This window comes from Hordeum vulgare, chromosome 7H (assembly GCF_904849725.1).
Source record: "Hordeum vulgare subsp. vulgare chromosome 7H, MorexV3_pseudomolecules_assembly, whole genome shotgun sequence".
NCBI classification, from domain to species: Eukaryota; Viridiplantae; Streptophyta; class Magnoliopsida; order Poales; family Poaceae; genus Hordeum; species Hordeum vulgare.
This window is the reverse complement of record NC_058524.1, coordinates 608,674,520-608,684,256: the sequence shown is the minus strand read 5'-3', so window position 1 is coordinate 608,684,256 and position 9,737 is coordinate 608,674,520. Positions and strand designations below refer to the sequence as shown.

At 44.6% G+C, this 9,737-nt stretch overlaps 1 non-coding gene across 1 annotated transcript; it reads right to left on the bottom strand.

The window, feature by feature from the left end:
• Window positions 1-3,114: 3,114 nt before the first annotated feature.
• Window positions 3,115-3,187, bottom strand: TRNAE-CUC. The gene has a single exon. It is a non-coding gene; the product is annotated as a tRNA-Glu (tRNA).
• Between the last annotated feature and the right edge of the window lie 6,550 nt (window positions 3,188-9,737).

The window sequence follows — 9,737 nt, the reverse complement described above, 5'->3', positions numbered from 1 at the left end:
GTTGAAAGTTGGCATGCTATCATCATTTCACCCACATAGCATGTGTTAAAAAGTTGAGAGGGCTACGACAAAAACTGGATGCAGTTCGTGTATAAAACTGACAATCTCTCTCGAAGTAGGAGGGTTTCGAACCAGAACTCATCTCTTACAAAGGGATTTCATTTTTTTGAACTTATTTGAACTCCATACTTTTTGTGTGTTCAAAATGCACCATTCAAAGGCACATCACAAAATGGACAATCTCTCTCGAAGTAGAAGCGACCCCCACAATAAGATACGACATTCTTCTTCTCTCATATATGGTGGACACTAGCTCACCTGATTTTTCAACCGTCGATGATGGTCGCTACTCCTACTTCCCCTAGTGCATAACCAATATCTAGCACAAGGAGAAGAAGGAGAATCGACCCCCACAACAAAAGTGGTTCCGCGGCACGCCACGTGGTTCCGCTGCACACCACGTGGTTCCGCTGCACGCCACGTGGGACTAATGGTCTTTCATTTTTAAATGATTGTTTTAATCAAAAACAGATCTGTTACAAAAGGGATTTCATTTTTTGAACTTATTTGAACTGAAGACTTTTTGTATATATATATGGTCGAAATGCATGATACCATGAAGTTAGAAAGGGCTAAACCATTCAAAAGTAGCAAATGAAGTTAGAAAGGGCTAAACCATTCAAATTTGGAAACTATAATAGCACAAACAGAAACTAGACATATATAAATTGGTCCAAGAAGTACATGATACTAGTCCAAACAGTACATAATAATAGCTACCATAGATATATATATACAAGTGTTCGACGTTAAGAACACTACTCGTCTGAATCATCTAAATCAGAATGTCCACGTTCCTCGAGGTGACGCTGGCCATAGTTGATGACTCGAATCTTGCGGTACAACTCGTATGAAACGTATGCATCTTTTGCTGCATACTCAATGTTGATATCATCAAGTGGGGCCTTCTCCCAATGTCTGTGCTACGACTTTGGGAAACTGGTCTTCATATTACCATATGACTCGTCGATCAAGGCAACTGCCATATGAGCCATCGAAGTCCTGTCATGTCGAAGCCTGAATATCGTTTGGAGATCAACAAGGCAACCAACTGGTATCTCAATACCGAAGCTGTGCCTCATCTTTAGCTTGTCGTTCCTTATGTCAATGGAAGCAAAAGTGATGCCGCTGCGAAGGAACTCCATGAGTTCTGGACAATGCTTGTCACTCCTACAACAGAAACAAATTAAAATGGAACAAATGTTACATACTGCTGCAATAAGGAAACATGTTTCACTACAACTAAAGAGAAACTTATCTTTAGGATTCAAATAGAACATATGCAATGGAACCTAGAGATATCACTATAGCTATCCAATGGAACCTAGAGAGATCACTAGCTATATGCAATTTTTATAACTATGACATATCATATTGCTATCCAATGGAACCTAGAGAGATCACTAGCTATATTCAATTTTCATAACCTTGGATCAAAGAACACCGCATAAAATTGTATCACTACAGCTATGATTTCAATGGAACATATTGAACCAATCAGATTTTTCAGATTATGGAACACTATTCCAATCAGATTGTGTTTCCTTCAACTAATCAAAATTGTTTCACTACAACTATTTGAAGTGAACCAACTATGATTCCAATGGAACATATTAAACACTAGTTGATTCTAATACGATTTTTCAGATTATGGAACACTATTCCAATGAGATTGTGTTTCCTTCAACTAATCAAAATTGTTTCACTACAACTATTTGAAGGGAACCAACTATGATTCCAATGGAACATATTAAACACTAGTTGATTCTAATACGATTTTTCAGATTATGGAACACTATTCCAATGAGATTGTGCTCCCCTTCAACTAATCAAAATTGTTTCACTACAACTATTTGAAGGGAACCAACTATGATGCCAATGGAACATATTAAACACTAGTTGATTCTAATACGATTTTTCAGATTATGGAACACTATTCCAATTAGATTGTGCTCCCCTTCAACTAATCAAAATTGTTTCACTACAACTATTTGAAGGGAACCAACTATGATTGAAACAAATAAACTTACAATGTCATTATCTTGGATCAAAGAAAGCCTCAAAACTTACCTCGCCCATTGGAAGATCAAGACATGGCGTTGGAAGCATAGCTGGATGACGGCAACACCGCGTTGATCGGCCGTGTACTCCAGATCAAGCCCCAAGAACTTCTCATGATCCGCTGCGTGGTCAAACCATTTTTCCTTCAACTGGTGAAGAAAAAACGGCACCTCGTTGCTCAGGTTCGTGTACACGACATCGAGCATCGTCGTGCCATGTGCGAGCACCTTACGAAAGCTAGTTGGCATTGTGGAAGAAGAGAAGGGAAGAAGAGAGGAGAAGAACAGAGAGGGCGACGCGAGAGAGAAGAAGAACAGAGAAATGCGACTGTACGCTTCGGTTCGTGCTTTTCATCGCCCGGAACGACGCGGGATGCAAACCGTTTGGGCCTTTAGTCCCGGGTTGAGCCACCAACCCGGACTAAAGAGGTATACCAAACGGTTGCCACCACTACGGCAGGCCACGTGTTAGGCCTTTAGTCCCGGGTTGAGCCACCAACCGGGACTAAAGAGGTATACCAACGGTCGCTACCACTACGACATGCCACGTGTTAGTCCTTTAGTCCCGGGTTGACCCACCAACCGGGACTAAAGGGGGATACGAACGGTTGCCAACACCACTGTCCGGCGCGTAGCCCTTTAGTCCCGGTTTGGGACACGAACCGAGACTAAAGGCTCCTTACGGGCCGGGACTAAAGCCTCGAGGGAGGCATTGAGAATTGGGGCGACGTGGCCGGGCCTTTAGTCCCGGCCCAGAGGTAGGCCGGGACTAAATGATCCAGACCAAATGCCCGTTTTCCACTAGTGTTAGTTTTTTATTCAATGCATCGATCGAGGAAAACAAATAAACAACAATGAGGTTAAGCCCAAGTGCATGTCCAGAGCTTTTTTTAGCAAAAAGAATGGAGGGCGACAGCTGATTGTGACGTACTGTCTTTCCTATATCGAGCATGTAAGAGCACGTATGAACAACAAAAATAGAAAAAAGGTGTCTTTCCGTCGCCGGGTCTTGAACCCGGGTGTCTCGGGGGAGAGCCGAGTATCCTAACCACCTAGACTACGACGGATTAATGATGGTGCAAATACGGGATTATATATGTTCGCATACGCCACACGATAGTAGCACGAAACGGCTGCAGGCAAGTCGTGCGCTTGGCGTCCAGAAACAACACCAACGATAGAGCTGAATCGCAGCTTTGGTTAATTGTGCAAACACTGAAAGTTAAGTGTGTCCATACACCGCATACAAAACACCATGAGCAGTAGAGGTGAATGACAGCTTTGCTTTATTCAGACATGACTAGAAGACTACGACGGAGGACTGATGATGAAAAGACTGAAATATATCTATTCGCACAGCACCAAACAAAACAAGCACTATGCAGGACTACAGGCAAGGCATATGCTTAGCTGTCACAAAACAGCACGAACGATAGAGCTGAATCGCAGCTTTGCTTGATTCAGACATGGCTGGCAACATCCCTAAACCGAGCAGCAGTTATACTTACTCGCTGTAGCTCTCTTTGATCCATAGTACATCAGAATTTCCCACGGCGACACGTCATGGAATCCCATGCTCAATCCCGAGAAAATTCGAGCAATATGCCTCCCAATTGATCGGCAGTAGAAGCTGACCCTACAACTTCTCAAAGTCTGTTCTCTGGTCACCTACGGCTCTTTCATCTGAATTTTGGTATCATAGCGCTGTTACCAAAGAAGGATGGGCGACGCGTGTTGAACAATTTCGATCTATATGTCTGTTAAATGTTAACTTCATAATTTTCACAAAGACGGGAACGGATAAGCTAACTAAGATGTTAACTTCTCAAAGTCTGGAATCATCAATTAGCTCATTGAGCAATTGATGGCTTGCCAAGGCTTAGCTTTTACAGGCTTTTTTGCTTTTACCAAAAACAAACTAGCAGGAAGCAAACTCAAAATGTAGATAACTGTGCATCGTCAACTGAACCATCTGTTGAGTAAATAGGCAATTTTCCGAGTAGATTAATCCACAAAATAATAACTAGCATGGCATTGACTAGACTAATGACATACTGATCTTGAGCTAACCTAGCACATACTACGCATATAGTGGATACATCTATGCAAACAAGTAGTACTGCTAGAATAAATACGAACAAGAGGATAAACGAGTCATACCCTCCAATCGGCCAGTTGGCCGTAGCAGCAGCAGCGGCGGCGGCGGCAGAGGCAGTATCCTCTGCCGTCTTCTTCTCGGCTTCCTCGCGGAGACGATCAGCTTCGCTTGGTGAAGACATGGCGATGACGAGGGCCACGCGGACGTAGACGAAGCAGACGGACGGAGGCGAGCAGTCGCGTGATCGCTCCCCAAAAACCTAATCGCCCCTCTCCCGTACAGGAACCGGAGAGGCGAGGTTTCGGAGGCCTGCTCTCCCGTCGACCGTGTACGCGGTAAACGGGACGGAGTCGCCGGCGGCAGCAGCAGTTCAAGGAACGAACGCGTGAGGCAGATGTGATCTGATTTCGTGACGGCTAGGGTAGGCGATCGCGTGCTTATAAAGGCGGCTGGGTGGAGAGTCCGAGTCGGTAACGATCACGATCCGACGTCTCGGATCGTTTCCTTGTCCGTTACGTATTCTCCGTTCCTGACCGGCAAAAATAAGCGCGTAGGTATGAGCTCGGCTCGGCTCATTCCCGCGGCGCGGCGCGTCGTGACGAGGCGTGGCGTGGCGAGGCGGGCGGCGGAGGAGGAGTGCGCGAGGGCACCTTCTCTTCTCACTCTCCAATAGCATGTGGAAGAGAGACCCTTATAAAGGGGTCCAAACTCTCCTCCACTAGCGGGGTGGGACTAAACTCCCACCACCTTGCCATGCCACCACCTACATGGGCCCTTTAGATTTTCTGAAATTCTCTAGTGGGCCTAAGGCCCACCTCCAAATTTCAACAATCCCCCACCAGATCTCAAGGGCACATCGTGTTCCCTCGTTCCAATCACTGTTTTAATATACCAGCATTTCAGTGAAGACCTGTTAAGGTTGAGCTTCACCTAGAACAAGTAGCTACACCCCTTCACAACTGAACAATGGACTATGCCTTGAATTGTCAGTTTGGCGTAAAGGAGCTTCACCACAAGTCTTACTAGTACTAGGCTGCCGAAGGTGACCCCTCGGGTGGAGCATATTAGTCACACTCCTGGCCTATTCATGAGTTTACTAGAGATCACCCAAATCTCATAGACTGTGACCAGCAGTCAAGCTCATATAGGTGTGTTCCTCCAAAGATCGCTCTGTAGGACAGCATCTTGCTTACATATAAGCTTTAGAACACATTAAGACAGTACTCATCCTACCATACAGTATCCGAGAGTACTGCATCTCCAACGGAGTGGGTTAGTAAAGTTACTCTCCTCAGTTCACCACTGGCTTGTTTTCCCAGGTCCTACTTCACGGGATCTCCGATCATATAGGTTAGGTTACTACCATGGCAACTCATGTGGGTCTCATACCCATCTCCCTCGATGCACTATCTATCACAACACGTGATAGCCCTTTAGTAAAGGGATCTGCCAGATTCTTAGCCGTTTGGATATAATCCAACGCTATCACTCCGGAGTTTCTCAAACGTCTGACAGACTTCAATCTCATTCTTATATGTTTGTTGGACTTCATATTGTCCTTTGAACTCTTCACTTTAACAATAACCGTCTGATTATCGCAGTTCATAAGGATAGCCGGAACCGGCTTCTCAACCACAGGTAAGTCCATCAAAAGATCTCGAAGAAATTCTGCTTCGACACCAGATGTGTCTAATGCTGTTAATTCTGCTTCCATTGTCGATCTTGTTAAGATCGTTTGCTTGCAAGACTTCCAGGAAACAGCACCACCCCCAAGAGTAAACATATACCCAGTAGTGGCCTTCATCTCATCAGCATCAGAGATCCAATTCGCGTCACTATACCCTTCAAGTACCGATGGGAATCCCGTATAGTGAAGCCCGTGGTTGACAGTACCTTTCAAGTAGCGCATAATTCTTTCAACAGCACGCCAATGAACTTCGCCCGGGTTTGCAACAAACCGGCTAAGTTTGCTCACAGCAAACGCGATGTCAGGCCTCGTTGCGCTAGCTAGGTACATAAGTGAACCGATAATTTGAGAGAATCTCAATTGATCTATAGCTGTGCCTTTAAACTTTCGAATAAGCACACTAGGATCATATGGTGTTTGACAAATCTTGCAGTCTGAATATCCAAAGCGACTCAAAATCTTGTCAACATAGTGGGATTGCAGAAGTGTAATCCCACCCTCATCATCTCTCAATAGCTTGATGTTCAAGATAACATCAGCCACCCCAAGGTCCTTCATCTCAAAGTTTTGAGACAGAAAGGACTTAACCTCCTCAATTACTTTGAGGTTGGTTCCAAATATCAGTATGTCATCAACATACAAGCACAATATAACTCCTTCGCCCCCACCATGGCGATAGTATACACATTTGTCAGCTTCATTAACAACGAAGCCAACAGATGTCAGAGTTGTATTAAACTTCTCATGCCATTGCTTAGGTGCTTGTCTCAGACCATATAAAGATTTCAGCAACTTACACACCTTTCCTTCCTGACCTTCTATCACAAAGCCATCTGGCTGTTGCAAATAGATTTCCTCATTTAGCTCTCCATTCAGGAAAGCCGTCTTAACGTCCATTTGATGAACGAGAAGACCATGAGAGGCCGCCAATGAGAGTAGTACTCTAATGGTGGTCAGTCTAGCCACAGGTGAATAAGTATAGAAGAAATCTTCCTCTTCTTTCTGGGCATAGCCCTTGGCCACAAGCCTAGCCTTGTACTTTTCAATTGTACAGTCGGGCCTAAGCTTCTTTTTGAACACCCACTTGCATCCCAATGGTTTGCAACCATAGGGACGATCAGTGATTTCCCATGTCCCGTTAGCCATGATGGAGTCCATCTCGCTACGGACAGCAGCTTTCCAGTAATCAGCATCTGGAGAAGCATACGCTTCTGAAATAGAAGTGGGATTATCATCCACGAGGTATACGAAGAAATCATCACCAAAGGTCTTTGCAGTCCTTTGTCTCTTGCCCCTACCACGGGCTTCCTCGTTATCCTCCTCAGGATTTTCATCATGTGTTTGTTCATAATATTCCATAGGAATGGCAGGCTCAGGAGTTATCTCAGATTCCTGTCTAGAAGTGCTTTGCATATCTCTCATGGGAAATATATCCTCAAAGAATGTAGCATCCCTCGACTCCACTATTGTACCGACCTTCACGTCAGGTACCTCAGATTTCACTACTAGAAATCTATAGCCTACGCTGTTCTTAGCGTATCCCAAATTAACGCAATCCACAGTCTTTGGTCCAAGCTTGCGCTTCTTGGGGATCGGTACATTGACTTTCGCCAAGCAGCCCCAAGTACGTAAGTACGAGAGTGTCGTCCTTCTCTTCGACCACTCCTCGTAGGGAGTGACCTCATTATCTTTTGTAGGAACTTTATTCAGGACATGACACGCGGTCAATATAGCCTCCCCCCACCATGCCTTGGATAAACCCGATGTATCTAACATGGCGTTAACCAAATCAGTTCGAGTATGGTTTTTCCGCTCGGCAACCCCGTTTGACTGGGGTGAATAGGGAGGCATCCTCTCATGAATAATGCCGTGTTCCGCACAAAATGAATCAAATTCGTTTGAGAAGTACTCTCCACCACGATCAGACCGGACTCGTTTAATTTTCTTTTCAAGTTGATTCTCAACTTCTGCCTTATAGATTTTAAAGTAGTGTAGAGCCTCATCTTTAGTATTTAACAGATACACATAGCAAAATCTAGTGGAATCATCTATCAATGTCATGAAGTATTTCATTCCACCTTTAGTCAACACACCATTCATCTCACAAAGATCAGAATGTATGAGTTCTGATGGTGCCAAGTGTCTCTCCTCTGCAGCCTTGTGAGGCTTGCGAGGTTGCTTTGCTTGCACACACGAGTGGCACTTAGAACCTTTGGCTAAAGTGAAAGTTGGGATTAAATTCAGTTTTGCTAGCCGCGACATAACACCGAAACTTATGTGACAAAGACGTGAATGCCAAACTTCAGATTCATTAACACTCGAATGAATATTGTTCACGACTTTATTACAAAAATCTGCTAGAGAAAGGCGGAACAGACCTCCGCATTCATAACCTTTTCCAACGAAAAGTCCATATTTCGTAACTACTACTTTATTAGACTCGAACACCAACTTAAACCCTTCTCTACACAGAAGGGAGCCACTAACGAGATTCTTCTTGATGGCGGGGACATGCTGCACGTTCTTCAGCTGCACGATCCTTCCCGAAGTAAACTTCAGATCGACCGTGCCAACACCAAGAACAGAAGCACTCGCGCCATTCCCCATCAATACGGACCCGCGACCGGTGGCCTGATAAGAAGAGAACAATGACAAGTCAGCACACACATGAATATTTGCACCTGTGTCCACCCACCAATCGGTGGACTGACAAACTGTAAATACAGTAAGTAAATTACCGTACCCAGATGCACCACTTTCATTGTTGCCCACAATCATGTTTGCAGACTTGGAGTCCTGCGCCGGCTTCTTGTACTTGTTTGGGCATTTGTTCGCCCAATGTTCCTCTGAACCACAAGTATAGCAGCCATCTCCCTTCTTATTCTTCTTGAAGGGCTTCTTCCCCTTCTTCTTGAAGTCGGTATTCTGTTGGACAGAGTTCTTTCCCTTGGGCTTGTGAGAATTGAAGTTCCTCTGATGTACCATATTGGCAGCAGAAGAGCTTTCCACCGCTTTTCCATTGGAGTCCTTTGCTCTCGAGTTCTGCTCAACACTCAGATGGCCGATGATGTCCTCTACTGAGAACTCACGCCTCTGATGTTTCAGAGTAGTAGCAAAGTTCCTCCAGGAATTAGGGAGCTTAGCAATTATACAGCCCGCGACAAACTTGCCCGGCAAATTGCACTTAAGAACCTCAAGTTCCTTAGCTATGCATATTATCTCATGAGCTTGTTCCAATACAGAACGGTTGTCAACCATCTTGTAATCGTGGAACTGCTCCATAACATACATCTCACTCCCAGCATCGGTGGCCCCGAATTTAGATTCGAGCGCCTCCCACAAGTCCTTGGCAACATGCATATGTAAATATGCATCAACCAGCTTATCTCCAATCACGCTAATGACTGCTCCAAGGAATAGGACGGTGGCCTCCTTAAACATCTTCTCCTGTTCAGGAGTGATAGTTTCCGTAGGAGTGACACCGGCTACCCAGAACACGTTCATAGCCGTGAGCCATAAGGTGGTTCTCGTTTGCCAACGCTTGAAAAAAGTACCGGTAAACTTATCCGGTTTCAGTGCAGCAGCAAAACCATTACTCGAAAAATTCCTACAGACATTAGGTTTTTGGATTGTTGAGTAAATAGGCAATTTTCCGAGTAGATTAATCCACAAAATAATAACTAGCATGGCATTGACTAGACTAATGACATACTGATCTTGAGCTAACCTAGCACATACTACGCATATAGTGGATACATCTATGCAAACAAGTAGTACTGCTAGAATAAATACGAACAAGAGGATAAACGAGTCATACCCTCCAATCGGCCAG